The following is a 19,518-nucleotide window of genomic DNA, read 5'->3' on the forward strand; positions in this document are numbered from 1 at the left end:
AATACCAGCAGTCCGACTTTGAAAATCCACCAAAAATAGTGAAAATTGAGTTAGAAGCTGAGTAAAATATTAAATAAAATCTTATTGAGTTTAGTTTTAGATAGAGGAAACAATGTAAGAAAGGAATCTCATATGATGAGATATTTAAATTTTTGTGAAATAGGGTCAGAGTGATCTTAGACTCCCCTATTTTAATTTTGGAAAATCATTAAAAATTGTACAAAAGTTATTATAGGTTATAATTTATATTCTTAAAATCCTTAATGAGTCTATTTTCAAGGGAAAAAAATAGAAGAATATCCAAGTTTTGTACTATGAGATAATTAATTTATAGTGAAGAGAGGTCAGAACTGCCAAATAGCAAAACAAGGGTAATTTTAAAGAATAAACTGTACTTATTGGATGCAGAAAAAATTCTAAAAATTTTATGGTAAGAAGATATGTGAGTCTAGTTTCAAGAAAAATTAACAGTTCTCAATTTGGAGTTTTGTAGCTCTAGATACTAATAATTTAGTGATCAGGACTCAAGAAAATAGCTTGACTAGACTTCGAATAAATAGAAAGAATTTTGAAAATAGCATGTTATCTCATTGCTTATTATTTTTCATGCGAGCTTACTAAGTGTAAATCTTACTCTCTCCTTTCCATTTCCTTAGCATTTTCAGGTCAGGGTTGGAGATTGTCGGAGGCAGCATCACTCTATCGAGACATCTTCGTTGGAATATTAATATATTTATGCTAGCGATTCCAAGTGAGTGGCATGTATAGGGACTTAGTTTTCTGATATATGTTGTTATGAGTAGCCAAATGTATTGGCTTATAATGATTTGATGTATATAGCCATGAGATGTGGCTTATAATGATTATGGCTTGTAAGCCTATTTATCCATGTTAAGCCCTAATGTTTGTGATGTGGATATGCTTGTTGAACATGCATGTTGGTGTATAACATGTGTGTATGATAAATGCTTCATGACCAATTGAACCGGTCATTGCTATGAGAAAATGCATGATATAGAAAAAAAAAAAGAAGATGATGATGTTGATAGAACTTGAATGCTCAAGGTCTAATGACACAAGTGATAAGTGAATAATTCTAGATTATTAATAAAGGTGGTGCAATAGTAAGATTAATGGTCATGGATGTTTGCATCTAGACTTAATAGCATCTAGACTTAATATTGCACGAGCATGTGAAATACGTGAATAATGACATGTTAATGTTAAGAATATATATCTTAATGAAGGAGGTTAAATCATTAAAATGATGTCATGATATGTGTCCTTAATATATGTAATGAATTGTGGAAATTAAGGGTAACACAAAGGCTTGAAAATAGCCTAAGTGTTAGTCACACGAGCAAAGACACGGCCATGTGTCTCAGTCGTCTGGAGGGCACGGCCTAACACACGGGCATGTGGCTTAGCCGTGTGGTTCATTTTTTGTGATGTTGTCATAATCAGAGAGTTACACGGCCTGAGAACATGGGCGTGTTGAAGACACACGGGCGTGTCCCTGTGTCCACACGGGCATGTGGCTCCGCTTCATGGAAAAATTTCATAAATTTTCCCGAACCTTTTGAAGTTCCCAGTTTAGTCCCTAATTACTTTCATAGCATGCTTAAGGCCTTGTAAGCCCAAATAAGGGACTTTAAGATAAAAATTGAAAATTTTTAAATTTGAATGAAATTTTATGGTCGGGTTTCCATGACTGTTTGTGTTTAAGTCCGATAATGCCTTGTATCCTGTCCCAGCGTCAGTGTGACAGCCCAAAATTGACCCTAGTCGGAAGGTGGTCTCGGGACCACAAAACCGAGGCATAAAAATAATTAAAAATTTATTTTGATGCCTATAATATGTGTGTGCTCATGTATGACATTTTATGATGATTGATTTAGTGTTATAAGGGTGAATTCCACAAGAAAGGACTTAGTAATGAACTTTGAAAGTATGATAGGAAATGTGTGATGACTAATTAAAGCATGCATGCAAAATAATGGACTTGCATGTCAAATTCCCCTTTATAGGTGGTGGCCGGCCATGACAAGGAGGATGGGCTAAACATGTCATGAAACATGTTTTGTTGGTGCATTAGGGTGAAATAATAAACAAAGGTGTATGGGTGATAAAAAATGAAAAAAATGTGTGTGAGTGTGGTAATCCCCCATTGCCGTGAGTTGTAGAGAAGGAAAGAAAAAATTTTGTTCATCCTTTCTTTGAGCCAAAACTAAGGAAGAAGGAGGATTTTGCTTCATGCTTGGTTTGGAAGAGATCTAGAAGGAGATTTGGCTAAGTTTGCATCAAGATTAAGGTATGTATGAGGTTGTGTTAGGAGTTTCATGCATGTTTTGGTTGCTAACTTGATGTGCATGTTAGCCATGGCTCAAATCTTTGTTAAGCCATGGAAATGGTATTTGGCCAAAGTTGTTATGGTGATAAAGCCATTGCATGCTAAGTGTGAAGCTTGATGATGATGCATGCAATGATGGATTGTCTACTCTTGAGTAAGATTTTGAGCTTTCTTTTTTGTTTTATCATGATTGAAGTTGAAAAGGAGCATGATTGTCATATTCGGCCATGATGCATTCATGAGCATGGTTCATGCTTCTTGCATGTTAGTTAAAATTTGTGTTTTGGATGGCTATGGACACCTTGAAATTCGGCCATGCTCATATATGCATATATATGATTGCACGTTATGTTTGGTTATGAACTAAGTGATGAATATATTGGTTTAAAGAAGAAAATGTGGAAGAATGCTTGTGAAATTGCAAGCACAATTCGGCCTAGCACACATATAAGTGCTTGATGCTATATTATAAGTTTTGGGCCACAATGTGCAAAGCATTAATTAGTAAATTACATGCTGTTTTTGTGAGGTATTAAGTGCAAAATTGACCTCAACATGTACATGAATATTCGGCCTTGGGTAGCCTATTGAAGGCCTTAGCATTTCCTTGATGCTCAAATAAATTGTATTGAATTGCTTGATGTAGTATAAAATGTGCATGACCATTGTGTATTCAAGCTAAAGAGTGGCCATATGACCATTTAAATTCCTTGTCATATTCGCCATAAGCTAGCACAATGAGGTTTTAATAAATTGAATTTGTTTGAATTAGCTCAAGAGCTAAGAGGTCCACAATTGGACAAGGGAAGGAAAAAGTGATCGAATAGCCGTAAAAGCCGTTCGACAACATCCGAGGTAAGTCCTCAAGAAGTGACCTTACTTGAATTATGTGAGATGAAATATGGATGTGTATGATTATTGATTATGTGTGTATGAGTATTTGAATTCCACCCGGCTAAGTCCCAAGGCGAATATGCTAATGATTATAATTGTGTTTGAGCCTTAGTAAGGAAAATGAAATATGTATGTCCAATGATTATTGATGTATGTGTGCATGAGAAATTGAATGATATCCGGCTAAGCCCGAAGACAATTATGCTGAAAATTACATCCGGTTAAGACCAAGGCAATTGTGCTAGTAGCTATATCCGGGCTAAGACCAAGGCATTCGTGCAAGTTGTTAAATCCGGCTAAGACCAAGGCATTTGTGCAAATCGTGATATCCGGGTTAAGTCCCGTGAGGCCTTGGTGCGGGTTACCATAACCGGGCTATGTCCCAAGGCGATTGAACGAGTAGCGACGTCCGGTTAAACTCCGAAGGTATGTGATTTGAAAATTATAAGCTTGCTGGAAAATTTCAGCTAATGCACTTGTGAAATTTCCCAATGACAAGGTAAGTGCGGTGTGTGCTTTGCTGGCGCTAGGAGTAGAGCGTATGAATATCCGCTCCTATGATGGAGCGAGTTATCGGCCTTAATGAAGCCGTTATTTGTGTATGAACATAAGTGTTGGGATGGTGAAGTAAGTAAGATTATGTGAATGTGCATTAATGAAATGATGCATTTGGTTATGTGAATGTATTGCTTTAATTAAAGCTGATTATATTCCTTGAGACTTACTAAGCATAAAATGCTTACCCGTTGCTTTGGCTCTCTGTTTTATAGATTTCGCTCGATAGCAAACGGATTCGGGATCAATAAAGTCGAAGTCATCCACACTATCCACGCCTCTATTTTGGTATAAATTTTGGTTGAACTTTGAAATGGCATGTATAGGACTACCCCTTGTTGGTTTAAAAATGTGGCGATGTATATGTATACGACCATGCGAAAATGGCTCGTAAAAGGAAGCATGAACTTAGAGTATTTGTGGTTTGAATGTATATATATGGTGTCATGATGTGATTATGGATCGGAAATGGGAGTGTTGGTCACATGATCAGCCATTGGTATGGTTAAAATGATCATATGTGAACCTATGTATGGCAAGACTAGTTGGTTGATGGAGACTACAAAAAAATAGATAAGACCTACCTTAAAACAGATGCTGCCAGCTGCAGTGACGTGAATGTGAAAAATCACCAAAAATTGTAGGAATGGTATTAAATAGTGAATAAGCTATGTAAATGAACCTTAATGAGTCTATTTTCATATGGAAGAAGCGAAATGATCATAGGAGTTACATGTTAAGAGATATTGAAGCTATTGTGAAACAGGGCCAGAACGGTTTCTGGGTCCCCTGTCGCAACTTTAAAAAATTCACTATAAATTATACAGAAAGAATTAGGAGACATACCTTATATGTACAGATTCCATTTTGAGTCTAGTTGCATTAGAAACAAACGGCACCAGCATTAAAGCCCTGTACAGAGAGATATTCAAGTTATACCGCAAGAAGGTCAGAGCAGTCGATCCCTGTAACATGGGTGACTTTAACTAATAAACTGTACCAATTGGCCCGACCAAAAATTCTAGAAATAAATCCATGGATGGATATATGAGTCTAAATTCAGGGAAAATTTACGAAACCAGTTTCTGAGTTTTGAAGCTCGAGATATGATTTTTAAGGCGACGGTGACGCAGTCTTCCAGCCTGACTGGAAATGCCAAATTGGTGGGCAAAACATGTGAACTTGGCTTGTTAACCCCTCGTGTCTGACACCGGCGATGGTCTCGGGTTCGGGGTGTTACATTCAGACACGGGTAGGGGGCGTTACACTTTGAACCCAAAGCTCCTTGAAGACTCCTCCAAAATATCAAGGTAAAACATGGATCTCTATTAGAAATGATCAAAATCGGTACACCATGAAGTCGAACTATCTCTTTTATGTATAGTTCAGGTAATCGCTCCATTGAGTAATTAGTATGCACTACTAGAAAATGTACACTCTTTGAGAACCGATCGACAATCACCAATACTAAATTTTTCTTCGTCGGGGTTAGTGGAAAAATCGTGACAAAGTCTATAGTAATCTTCTCCCATTTCCACTACGAAATCTATATCAACTGTAACAAACTCGAAGGATGTTCGTGTTTTTCCTTCACCCGCTGACATACTAAAAATCAGCGCACAAAGTCGATAACATCCCATTTCAATCTAGGCCACCAGTATAATTCTTGAAGATCCCGATACATCTTGATACTATTAGGGTGCATAGCATAGGGGCTACTATGTACCTCAGTAAGAATCGCATGCCTATGCTCCACATCAATAGGCACACACAGCCTCCCACAAAAACTTAAGATACCGTCGGGATTCAAATCAAAGTCTTCACCATTACCATTCTCAACTAGATAGATCTTTTTCGATAGAAACCCATCAACTAACTACCTTTTTTTAATCTAATGTGATAAAGTCGGATTCAGCTAAATTTAAACCAACAAGCCACCATCATTGGTTAGACTCAACCATGAAAACATGGCTCGCAACTCAACATTAAATTCTGACTCAAAGCATCAACAACCACATTTGCTTTGTCGGGATGATACTCAATCATGCAATCATAATCTTTCAGCAGCTCAATCTAGCGCCTCTATCTCAAGTTCAACTTCTTTTGGGATAGGAGATACTTAGAACTCTTGTGATCGGTGTAGATAACACAACTCTCACCATACAAATAAGGACGCCAAATCTTGAGCGTAAAGACCACAACAGCTAACTCCAAATTGTGGGATAGGTAATTATGCCCATGTGGCCTCAATAGGCTCGAAGCATTCTAGAACGACGAAAATGTGCAAGTGTACACAATCGCAAAAAAGTAATAAAGTGACAAGTAAATGTCGAGTTATCGTACCCATAAGGACTGTGAAAGAAAAATATTTATGAAATGTAAATCAAACACTTTGGTGATGGGAAAAATATTTTGTTTTGAAGAAGTGATCTTAAAAACTAAAAACAAAAAATTAACTAATTAATAGAAATAAAAGTAAAAATTCCAAAGTACGATTTCAAAAATATGGCCTTAACCAATATGACCTAATTATGTTCGATAAATTACATTCCTTAACCTAGAATTACTAAACTCATGTTCATGTTGTTACGAAGAATTTCATGACAACTTGGTAATTTGCTAACTACTGCTCATACGTACTTATTAAATTAACCAATCTCTTGAACATTTTTCAATGTCAATTCAAATAATTAATCAATCTTCATAAGCACATAAAAGATTAAGTGAGGTAACAATATATTTCTATATTGAAACAATTTAATCACAATAATCTTGCAAGTTATGCAAGGCTAATGTACCGTTTAATACTGTCGCTAATTTAACCTTCAACTACCTTAGAAGATTAAACATGCACCAATTAAATATTGTATCAATTAATTATAATTTCAATACGTATAATAATTGATTCATTCGTTACCTTACATTTTGTAATGCAAGTATAACATAAGCATGGTTTTATTTAATTGAACAACTCACCAAGACCTATAACAATACAAACATGATTTTATTAATTCAAGTGGGCAGAATGTAATCAATCTAACTCGAATGAATTTAATCCATTTTAATTAGAACAAGAAAAACAACAAAAAAATTATTCATATTCATAATCACAACATAGACAAGAAAATTAAGGAGAAGGGAACTAGAAAGCAAACCCAATATTTCTCTGAAGCCAAACTAGTGCACTTCTCTTCTTCTCTACTCATTCTGCTAAACCAAGGCCTCTACGAAAAATTTATGGATGCTACTCCAGGGTGGAAGAAAGCTCTTTTTCAAGAGGGAAATCGGCAAGGGAATGAACAAGAAAAAGGGAAAAGCAAAGAAGGGAATTGAAGACGGAAAAGCAAATTAAAGAGAAAGATGTGTCGAAAATGAATGGTATGTTGAATGAATAGGTGAAGGGTGTATTTATAGGTGGGATTGGCTGCTAAAAATAGCAAATAATTAGCAACCACACACTTCCCTTTGCTAGCCACACAGGGAGCAAAATTTAAATGTTTCAAACTTTGCTAAATTTAGCTTAGTGCAAATCTTCAAATGCAAAAATAGTGGAGGGATTTGAATAGAATTTTAAGGAAACTTGAGGGTTATTTTGCAATTAATTTAATCAGCTAAATAAGTTGATTAGGTCAGCTTATTACATTGGTTTTGGGCTGCAAAATATTCTTATTGGATTAGTCTTAATGCTTAGCACATTAGACCACTTTCTCCCTCAAACTTTATATTAATTTTTAGCCTAATATAACTTGGATAAAAGTTAAATATAAAGTATATAAAATGATCATCATTTGGACCGACCTTGGGTGGAAAAATATTTGATCTTTGATAAACCATAATTCATACATATGTCTATCCCATGCTTAGCACATTTTATGGATGATTTATCCTTAAATTTGGTGAATTTGATGCTCCTAATGCTTTAATTTCATGTTTTATACTTGGGTGAGCATAGGAGAGCGAAAGGAACAAGAAACGGGCCAAAAATGAAGAAAATGGGCCAACATACAAAATCAACACGGCCTGGACTTCCTCACACGGGCAGACCACACGACCGTGTCAATTTGGCAGAATGGAAGCACGACTCACACGGGTAGACCACACGCCCGTGCCTATTTAACAGGCTTGACCACAGCCTGAAGTAATCGCACACGAGCGTGTCACACGGGCGTGTCCCTGTTGAGCCCAAGCAGAGTTCTATTCGAAAAAGGCCACTTTTGAGGGCTCTTAGGCATTCCAAAGCCTATAAATACACCCTAGAAGAGGAGAAGAGGGGGGACGCACAGGAGGAAGCAAGGAATTGCTCAAGGAAAGCCGATTGATCCATCTAAGAAGCCGGATTCACCATCAAGACTGAAGATCTCCCTTCATATTCCCTCAGGAGTTTTTGGTTTTTCTTATATTTTGTTATTTTTATTCTTTTGAGATATGTTCTTTCATTAGTATGAACTAAAACGCCTAAATACATAAGGAGAATGAAACCTAAGATGGATCTTGTTATTATTATCTGAATTGTATGATAAATATTTGACTTGTTCTTAATTATGTGTTATTAATTCTTGTTTTGATATTCCAGGATATTGATTCAAGTAAAGCTTTTATTCAGAGGAGGAATAGACCCTGTCTAAGAGTAAATTTGTCATAATTAAGCGGAGTTGTTGCGCGCCTAGAGATAGGGTGACAAGATTTTGCTAGATTCGGGTGAAACCTAATAAGGGAATCCATAGATCGAGTTAATGCAACCCTAGGGCATTAATAAGAAAGAGATTTCAATTATTCAATCTAGGGTTAGACGTTGTTTGTCTCGAGAGAGATAATAATATAACTTAGGGATCTCTACGGAACAAGTTGAATGAATAAATCGTCCGATTCAGGGTCAAATAACAAGTGAAGTCTAGTGGATTTTTCCTTAGGTATTGTCTTAATCAATCAAATTTTCCAAAAAGTATTTTCCCCAAATTTCTTTTCTATGATTTCTTAGTTTAACTAATTAGTTAGATAAACAAAACCCTTTTATTTTTTAGGCTAGATAATAAAAAGAAAGTTGATACTAGTACTTTTAGCTCATTTGGGTTCAATAATTCGGTCTTGCTAAAGCTATACTACTGTTCGATAGGTACACTTGCCTTCATCGTGATAATAGTTAGTTTCAAGAACAATTCATTATAAATATTTAAAACCTATTACGAATATCACGTATCAAGTTTTTGGCACCGTTGCCGGGAAACTAAGATATTAGGAAAACTCAATTTTTATTACTTTAGCCATTTTACTTTTATTGCAATTTGAATTTTTTACTTTCTAATTCTTCATTTATTTTCTTCTGACAGGTTTTTTTAGTTTATGACCAGGAGAAACCCGTCAGGACCATTACTTTTTGATAGTGAGATCGATCGCATAGTTCACAGAAACCAAAGAGAAATAAGGCGAAGCTTAAGATACACAGGGAACGAGCAAGAAGACGATATTCAAACCACAACCAATGAGATGGCTGAAAATCAGGAAAACTTGATACCTCCTGCGATTGCTGTTAATCCAGTAAATCAGAATCTTGCTCCTCGCACTATGTATGATTATGCTAAACCTTCTTTAACAGGAACTAAATCGAGCATAGTTAGACTTGCTGTAGCTACAAATACTTTTGAATTGAAACCGAACACAATTCAAATGATACAACAATTTGTTCAGTTTGATGGTTTGCAGGACGAAGATCCCAACACTCACTTGGCAAACTTTTTGGAAATATGCGATACATTTAAAATTAATGGTGTTTCTGATGACGCCATTCACCTTCGGTTATTCCCTTTTTCTTTGAGAAACAAAGCTAAACAGTGGTTGAATTCGTTACCACGGGGGTCAATGACTACTTGGGAATAAATGACCGAAAAGTTTTTACTAAAATATTTTTCACCGGCTAAAATGGATAAATTACGTAATGATATCTCTTCTTTTGTGCAGATGGATTTAGAAACACTCTACTATGCATGGGAGAGATACAAGGACCTTTTGCGAAGATGCCCTCACCATGGGTTACCATTCTGGCTACAGGTTCAAACCTTTCATAATGGCTTGAATCCTTCGACTTGACAAATGGTTGACGCAACTGCTGGCAAAACCATCAATAATAAAACACCTAAAGATGCTCATGATTTTATAGAGGAGATGTCACTAAATAACTATCAGTGGCAAGTCATGTGGACAAAGCCAACAAAAGCAGCCGGTGTTTATAACGTCGATTCGATCACCATGCTCTCTAATCAGGTAGAAGTATTGAATAAGACAATTGATGGTTTTCTTAGTTCTTCACAGGTTCACCCAGTAATGCAGTGCGAAGCAAGTGGAGGTGGATCGAACAGTTCAGAATACCCACCTTATGGCCACAACATGGAGAACGAGCAATTAAATTACATGGTTAATAATCCTCGATCTCAAAATAATCCTTATAGTACTTACAATGTAGGTTGGAGGAATCACCCAAATTTTTCATGGGGAGGCCAAGGAAATCAGAAACCACCACCCCCTCTAGGCTTTCAGCAACCACCATACTAGTAGGAGAAAAAGCCAAACCTTGAGGAGATGCTAACCAAATTTATCTCAGTGTCAGAGACTCATTTTCAGAATACTAAGACGGCACTTAAAAATCAACAAGCATCAATCCAGGGGCTCGATACTCAGATTGCACAGCTTGCCAAGTTGATTTTCGAACGGCCACAAGGTAGCCTGCCAAGCAACACTGAATCTAACCCAAGGGAGCAACTCAATGCAATTTCCATTCAAGATGAGGAAGGGTTAGTGGCAAAACAAAGGCCAGAACCGGTGGTAAGCGAAGGTAAGAATGAGGTAGGACAAAACGAACAAAAATCGGCAAGTCTAGAATATAAACCTTGATAAAATGTAATTCATACATATTTCTATCTCATGCTTAGCACATTTTATCAATGATTTTTCCTTAAAATTGGTGAATTTGATGCTCCTAATGCCTTAATTTCATGTTTTATACTTAGGTGAGCATAAAAGAGTGAAAGGAATGAGAAACGGGCCAAAAACAGAGAAAATGGGCCAACATACGAAATCAACACGGCCTAGACTTCCTCACACGACCGTGTCAATTTGGCAAAATCGAAGCACGACTCACACGGGTAGACCACACTCCTGTGCCTATTTAACAGGCTTGACCACAGCCTGAAGTAATCGCACACGAGCGTGTCCCTACTGAGCCCAAGTTTAGTCCAATTCGGAAAAGGCCAATTTTGAGGGCTCTTAGGCATTTCAAAGCCTATAAATACACCCTAGAAGAGGAGAAAAAGGGGCGCACAGAGAAGGAAGTAGGGAACTACTCAAGGAAAGCAAATTGATCCATCTCAGAAGCTGGATTCATCATCAAGACTGAAGATCTCCCCTCAATTTCCTTTTAGGAGTTTTGGGTTATTCTTTATGTTTTTTATTCATTATTCTTCTGAGATGTTTACCTTTTTAGTTATGAATTAAAAACCCTAAATACCTAAGGGGGATGAAACCTAAGACGAATCTTGTTATTATTATCTGAATTGTATGATAAATATTTGACTTGTTCTTAATTATGTGTTCTTAATTCTTGTTTTGATATTTCAGGATATTGATTCAACTTAAGCTCTTATTTAGAGGAGGAATAAACCTTGTCTAAGAGTAGATTTGTCATAATTAAGCAGAGTTGGTTGCGCGCCTAGAGATAGTGTGACAAGATTTTGTCGGATTAGGGTGAAACCTAATAAGGAGATCCATAGATCAAGTTAATGGAACCCTAGGGCATTAAGTAGAAAGAGATTTCAATTATTCAATCTAGGGTTAGACGTTGTTAGTCTCAAGAGAGATAATAATATAACTTAGAGATCTCTACGGAACAAGTTGAATGAATAAATCGTCCAATTCAGAGTCAAATAACAAGTGAAGTCTAGGTGGATTTTTCCTTAGGTATTGTCTTAATCAATCGAGTTTTCCAAAAAGTATTTTCCCCGAATTTATTTTCTGTGATTTCTTAGTTTAGTTTATTAGTTAGATAAACAAAACCCTTTTATTTTTTTTAGGCTAGATAATAAAAAATAGTTAATACTAGTACTTTTAGTTCCTTTGGGTTTGATAATCCGGTCTTGCTATACTACTGTTCGATAGGTACACTTGCCTTCATCGTGATAATAGTTAGTTTCAAGAACGATTCATTATAAATATTTAAAACCTGTCACGAATATCACGTATCAAGTTTTGGCACCGTTGTCAGGGAACTAAGATAATAGGAGTACTCGATTTTTATTCATTTAGCCATTTACTTTTACTGCAATTTAAATTTTATTCTAATTTTTATTACTAATTCTTCTTTTTTCCCTTTTTCTGGCAGGTTCTTATAGTTTGTGACTAGAATAAACCCGTCAGGACCATTACTTTTTGACAATGAGATCGATGGTACAGTTCGCAAAAACCAAAGAGAAATAAAGTGAAGCTTAAGATACACAGAGAACGAGCAAGAGGACAATATTCAAACCACAACCGAGGAGATGGCTGAAAACCAAGAAAATCTGCTACCTCCTACAATTGCTGTTAATCAAAATCCTACTCCGCGCACTATGTATGATTATGCTAAACCTAATTTAATAGGAACTGATTCAAGTATAGTTAGACTTGCTATTGCTGCAAATAATTTTGAACTGAAACCTAACACAATTCAAATGATACAACAGTTTGTTCAGTTTGATGGTTTGCAGGATAAGGATCCCAACGCTCACTTGGCAAATTTCCTAGAATTTTGTGATACCTTTAAAATTAATGGCGTTTCTGATGACGCCATTCGCCTTCAGTTGTTTCCCTTTTCGTTAAGGAACAAAGCTAAACAGTGGTTGAACTCGTTACCACAAGGGTCAATCACTACTTGGGAACGAATGACCGAAAAGTTTTTATTAAAATATTTTCTACCAGCTAAAACAAACAAATCAAGTAACGATATCTCTTCTTTTTTAAAGATGGATTTAGAAACACTCTACAATGCATGGAAGAGATATAAGGACCTTTTGCGAAGATGCCCTCACCATGGGTTACCACTCTGGCTATAGGTTCAAACATTTCATAATGGCCTGAATCCTTCGACTTGACAAATGGTTGATGCAGCTGTTGGTAGAACCATCAATAATAAAACACCTGAAGATGCTTATGAGTTTATAGAGGAGATGTCACTGAATAACTATCAGTGGCAAGTCATGAGTACAAAGCCAACAAAAATAGCTGGTGTCTATAACGTTGATTTGGTCAGCATGCTCTCTAATCAGGTAGAACTCTTGAATAAGAAAATTGATGGCTTTTTTAGTTCTTCACAGGTTCACCCAGTAATGCAGTGCGAAGTAAGTGGATGTGGATCAAACAGTTCAGAATACCAACCTTATGGTCACAACATGGACAACAAGCAATTAAATTATATGGGTAACAATTCTCGATCTCAAAACAATCCTTATAGCAACACTTGCAATCAGGTTGGAGGAACCATCCAAATTTTTCATGGGGAGGCCAAGGAAATCAGAGATCACCTCTAGACTACCAACAACCACCTTACCAACAAGAAAAGAAGCCGAACCTTGAAGAGATGCTCTCAAAGTTTATATCTGTGTCAAAAAATCATTTTTAGAATACCGAAATAGCACTTAAGAATCAACAAGCATCGATCCAAGGGCTCGAAACTCAGATTGGACAGCTTGCCAAGTTGATTTCTAAATAACCATAAGGTAGTTTGCCAAGCAACACAGAATCTAACCTAAGGGAGCAACTCAACGCGATTACAAGTCAAGATGAGGAAGGGTTATTCACACCTAAACCAGAACCAAGGCAAGAAACTGAGATAAGCAAAGGTAAAGGTGAGGTAGACCACAATGAGCAGAAACCGATAAGTATAGAATACAAACCTCGTGTTCCATACCCTAATGCGACAAGGAAAGGCCGCTCAGATGAACAATTTGATAAATTCCTTAAACTCTTAAAAAAATTACATATTAACTTACCGTTTATTGAAGCTCTATCGTAGATGCCAAACGTAATGAAATTTTTAAGGGAGCTTTTAACAAATAAGCGGAAGTTGGATGAGGCTTCGCATGTGAAGCTAAACGCAGTTTGCCTAGCTATTCTACACAATAAACTACCCAACAAATTGAAAGATCCAGAGAGTTTTACAATTCCTTGCTTAATTGATAGTTTAGATGTTAATAATGCATTAGCTGATTTAGGGGTTAGTATTAACGTCATGCCTTACAAAATGTTTAAACAACTAGGTCTTGGGAAACCCAAACAGACTAGGATGAGCATTCAATTAGCAGATAAAACTATAAGATTTCCTAGGGGTATTATTGAAGATGTACTAGTTAAAATCGATAAATTTATATTTCCCGTTGACTTCATTGTTCTAGACATAGAGGAGGATAGCAACACTCCTTTGATTTTAGGAAGGCCCTTTTTAGCAACTACTAGAACGATTATTGATGTTGGCACAGGTGAGCTCACACTTCGTGTGGGAGACGAAACAATCATCCTTCAAGTTCGCAATTTCGGCAACACATCGAAAATTGAAGGTGATTGTCTAAACCATTCTACTAAAACTGAAAATATGGTGCAACCTACTTTGCAGGAAATAAGTTTGAAGGAAGTACATGAGCCATTTTCAAGCAATAGTAGAGGACCTATTTGTAAGAGTATGCCCAAAGATCAATCACGAGATGGTTGTAATAACATACTTGATTTATCATGTTTATTGATATAAGGCGTTGCCATTATTATTTCAGTTTATTTTCTGTGTACATAAATAAACTGTTTTATAATAATATCCTGAGAATAATATGATTATTCTTAAAAGATCCTTAGTCAAGTATTATTGTTGGCTAGGACAACAATAATGCATTAAGACTAACATGTAGTTGATTGATGATAAAGAGTTGTCATTGATATGGAGTGTCAAAATCAATGCATGAATATGTGTGTTAGAGAACAACATATTGGGTGACTCGCTATGAGTATGTTTCTTGGATTATTATGTAATTGCCACAACATTACTCATAGTGATTAATATGTATATGATCCTCGTACTTGAGATCATCATTATCCCAACATTGTGAGTTGTATATTTTGATATAGTCAAACGAACATCGTAACTGGTTGTTCTATAAAGACTAATGTTGGATATAACACAATCTATGTAGAGGGATATGGTTGATCAATATAGGATAAGTCCCTCCTACATAATAGGAGTAATATCTTAGGCCACTTGATTGAGTGAGACTAGAAATGCATGACCATGCTCAAATAAGTTGATATGAGATGTCATACTTATTTGTGTATCATAGTTCACTTAAGGTATCAAGAAACATGGGATGGACTATGCAAGTGTGACTATTCCATGACTTGTGTCCATTCCAAAGATATAGGACTTAAGGATTAATGCATGAAAGGTTAATCACAAAAGGTTATGTCGAATCATGACTTCTCGTAACTTAGGTAGCAATGATGCATTACTAGATGCCACTCATTGTTTGTAACATTAGAATCATTCTAATATTACTGCTAACGTTACAAGAACCTATAGGGTTACACCTTATGGTTGAAATGAACGGAGTAAAACATAGTTGGTATTGTATTCTGATTGTCAGATGAATTAAATTAATTATAGAATTAATTTAATTGGGCAATCAAATTGTTGAACATACTATACGTACAAGGATGTTGTACACATAATCAGAACATAATTTCATTAGTATATGAATTTGGTTCATATATAAGTTTAAATAAATATAGTTTACCGAAATCTTTATTATAATTAATGTAATTATAATTTTCGGTTAAACATTATTATATTTATTTTAATGATGACTATTATGTTCAGATTAATTTTAATGAATTAATATTCATTAAAAAGATATACCAATTAAAAGGGTGTTATATATGGCAAGGGTAAAAACCTTAAAGAGATAATATATAAATAAGCCCGAAACTATGCTAAAGGGTCTAGCAGCCGTCAAGCATAAAAATCACTGAAATAGTTTCTGAGATTTTTCTACCATTCATTGTCAACTGGGTGGACTACGTAGAGGCCAACATCAGAAAGGTTGCGGTTTGGTTCGATAGTGGTTCAGGATTCCCATTGCATAGGCGCCGCTGTCTACTCAGATTGAAGTTTCGGTAATTTTGAAACCTTTTATCACCCCGATACATTCCTTACACATGGATCCATGGTTTGGATCGCCGTAATGTTTTTAATTATTTTATTTTTTCGCTGCGCCTTGGACGCACCGACGTTCCAACACTATTCATGAAGAACGAAGGCTACAAATTGAGGAGCTAGATGAATGGCAGGCACATAAATCGAGAACACACGATAAATCAAAACTATGCCAGAACAAGCTCAATACCATTCCAAATCAACTTAAGGTTGGAGATAAAGTTTTATTAGATGCAGTAGATCCTCACATTATCACTACCAAACCGAATGAAGAAATTCCTCTTACGGTACTTAGCATTTTCTCATTTGGTACAGTCGAGATAAGTCATCCCAAGTTCGGCACTTTTAAGGTGAACAATACCTGCCTAAAACTTATTTTTATGAGATTCACAGCAGGAATGAGGAGTATAAACTCCTCGAACCACCATGACCATTCAATGGAGAGGTAAGTCGAGCATACACTATAAATAAGCACTTCTCAGGAGGCAACCCGAGCACTAATTGTATTAACTTCTTTAAATTTTAGTACCTAACTTACTAACGGAGATCTTGTATACAGGTTTACCACACAAACACGGCCAAGCACACGGGCGTGCTTAGGACTATGTGGAAACAGGGCAAAGATTTTCCCCAGCACGGGCTACAATAAATTGCCACGGCCGTGCCACATGGCCACGGGCGAACCTGCGAAAACAACACGGGCGTGTGATACGCCCGTGCCTTGAAACCATGGCCGAACTTGTCAAATTAACACGGGCATGCGACATGCCTGTGCCAAGCAACTGTGGGTGAACCTGCCAAAACAACATAGTCGTGGGCCTACATACATGGGCGTGGAAGAAGCGAACGAAGACAAACACGACCGTGCCACACGGCCGTGTGCATCCACACGCCCAAGGAACACGGGTGTGGGCAAAATGTTAGACGTGCCCAAATTCAAAATTCGCAAATCACACGGGCAAAAATTGGAGAACACGGGCGTGTTCCCTGGCCGTGTGTCCCAAAATCTATAAATACCCTTCACTATTCATCATCTCTCTCACCCAAAATCCCTAACCCTAGCCACTGCAGATTCACATGGCCTCCTGCCACTCCCGTGCGCAGCCTTCAACCACATTTTTTACGCTCATTCTCCTCTTTCTAGCGCTTGTTTACTTTTTTTTCTTTTTTTCCCTGATTTCTAATGTTATTTATCATAGTAATCTTCATTTTTCATGTTATTTTCATCTTTCTATCACTCAAATTTTGCAACTAGAATAGTTATCATCTTTTTTTATGTTGAAGTTCTTACTCATTGTATGATCTACCTACTCCATTTGACTAGTTTAAAGAGAATATTTATGGTTAGGATAATAGAAATACTCATACCTTTTGGGTTGACATTTTCCATCAATAAAATATGCTACATAGAATTATTTTCCATTTTTTATGAAACTCATACTATTATCATGTAACACCCCCATGCCCGAAACCGTCACCAGAGTCAAGCTTGAGGTGTTACTAAACTTATCTTACCTTTTAAACAACTCTAAACCACTTATTTTAATTTTCGGAATAAACTATTTTTCTGCGTCATGGTTGCTTAAAAATTCAATTCTCGAGTTTCAAAACTCGAAATTAAGATCCATAAATTTTTCCTGAAACTAGACTTATATATCTATCTACTAATTTTCTTCTAGAATTTTGACTTAGCCAATTAGTACAGTTTATTAGTTAAAGTTACCCTGTTTTGAATTGATCAAGACCTTTGGCCTCTACTTACTACGAACCACTTTTCTCTATGTAAAAAAATCATATGACTATACCATTTGTTTCTATTAAAACTAGATTCAATAAGGATTCTAACCATATAAAGTACACCACCTAATTATTTTTGTAAAATTTATGGTGAATTTCTAAATTTGGAATAGGGGATCCACAAATCGCTCTAGCCCTATTTCACCAAAACTCAGATACCCTATAAAATACAAAACCTTTACCTGTTTTGCTTATTCCATATGAAAATAACCTGTTTTGCTTATTCCATATGAAAATAGACACAATGAGATTTAATTTCATATATTATTCACCATCAACCCATATCTCTACAATTTCTTGTGATTTTTCAAAATCCCGTTATTTCTGATACTTGAATCTGTTTTTAAGTTACTTTTACATTTTTCTTAGTTTTCATGTGATAGTTACTACTTAATCATACATACTATTAAACATGTATATAATCAGCCACTCTATTAGCTAATCACTAGCAAGTATTTACACATCATTCATTGATCGATCATATCAAAAGAAATCAAGTTCCTATACATGCCATACACAAAGCGAAGCGTGTAACTATACCAATGTGATTTCTTCGATAGTGTGATCGGGTCTCAACGTTTCCTTCGATCCCTAAGTGGCTTGATAAAACTATAAAAAAAAGAAAATAAAGAGAGTAAGCACTAGGCTTAGTAAGCTTACAAGCAAATAAATTACAACATTCAACATAATGAATAATTATACATAATGTCACCTAGCCTCATAAACTTTCTTTACTTCTCATTTTCTACCTTCTTCTTTACTCACTTACCTTCTTTCTTACGACCTTTCACTATTCATAAATATAATCTACCTTCCCTTTTGCTGATAATTCACTGTAATTTAACGTGTACAATGACCCGTTGAACCACTCGAATACTAAGGATACTAGGTCGTTCACTCTATCAATATCTCGCCAATGCCATGTCTTCGACATGGACTTACATGAATTATTCCTGTCTCCAATGCCATATATATATCTAATATAGGCTTACATGGCTCATTCCTGTCTCCAAAGCCATATATCTGATATGGACTTACATAGCTCATTTCTGTCCTGTCCTGTCCTGTCAACCCCAATATCCTAACATTCCTAAGGTTCAAACGGCGCTTCCTAACGCTTTTTCTCTATCACTTCGCCTTTAATTTGACTTTAAATATTCAAAGAAAATAAGTATATAAATGCTGGAAAATGACAATAATAATGTAAAATAAAATAATATTGCATTTATTTACTGTAAACTTACCTCGATACAAAATGTGACTAAACTTTATAATTTAGTCCTTTACTTTTTCTTTTCCCCGATCTACTCCCGAATTTCGCTCTTCTTGATCTATAATAGCAAATTTAACTTATTTAATATTCACATTTATCAAAACAGTCCTTGACCCAAACTTTGGAAAAATTACATTTTTACCCCTAAACTTTCACATATTTGCACTTTTGCCCCAAGGCTCGTAATTTAAACTTCATCCTATTTTATTATGTTTTATTACATGCTGATCATTTTTTCCTTCTATGACAACATCAAATTCACACTTTAACATGTACTTATGACTATTAGGTATTTTTACCGATTAAGCCCTTTTACTCGTTTTCACTTAAAACCGAATAGCACAAGTTGTCTAACATAATTTAAAACCTCATATTCTATCATAAAACATCAAATAAACACTTTTCACCTATGGGTATTTTTCCAAATATGAA

The 19,518-nt window shown here is 35.9% G+C and overlaps 2 non-coding genes across 2 annotated transcripts; both read right to left on the reverse strand.

Annotated features, from left to right (window-relative positions):
- Positions 1-9,721: 9,721 nt before the first annotated feature.
- On the reverse strand, positions 9,722-9,828 carry LOC128292506 (small nucleolar RNA R71). The gene has a single exon (XR_008282491.1). It is a non-coding gene; the product is annotated as a small nucleolar RNA R71 (small nucleolar RNA).
- A 2,926-nt stretch (positions 9,829-12,754) lies between these two features.
- LOC128292504 (small nucleolar RNA R71) lies at positions 12,755-12,860 on the reverse strand. The gene has a single exon (XR_008282489.1). It is a non-coding gene; the product is annotated as a small nucleolar RNA R71 (small nucleolar RNA).
- Positions 12,861-19,518: the final 6,658 nt, after the last annotated feature.

Source organism: Gossypium arboreum, chromosome 4 (genome assembly GCF_025698485.1).
Source record: "Gossypium arboreum isolate Shixiya-1 chromosome 4, ASM2569848v2, whole genome shotgun sequence".
Classification (NCBI taxonomy): domain Eukaryota; kingdom Viridiplantae; phylum Streptophyta; class Magnoliopsida; order Malvales; family Malvaceae; genus Gossypium; species Gossypium arboreum.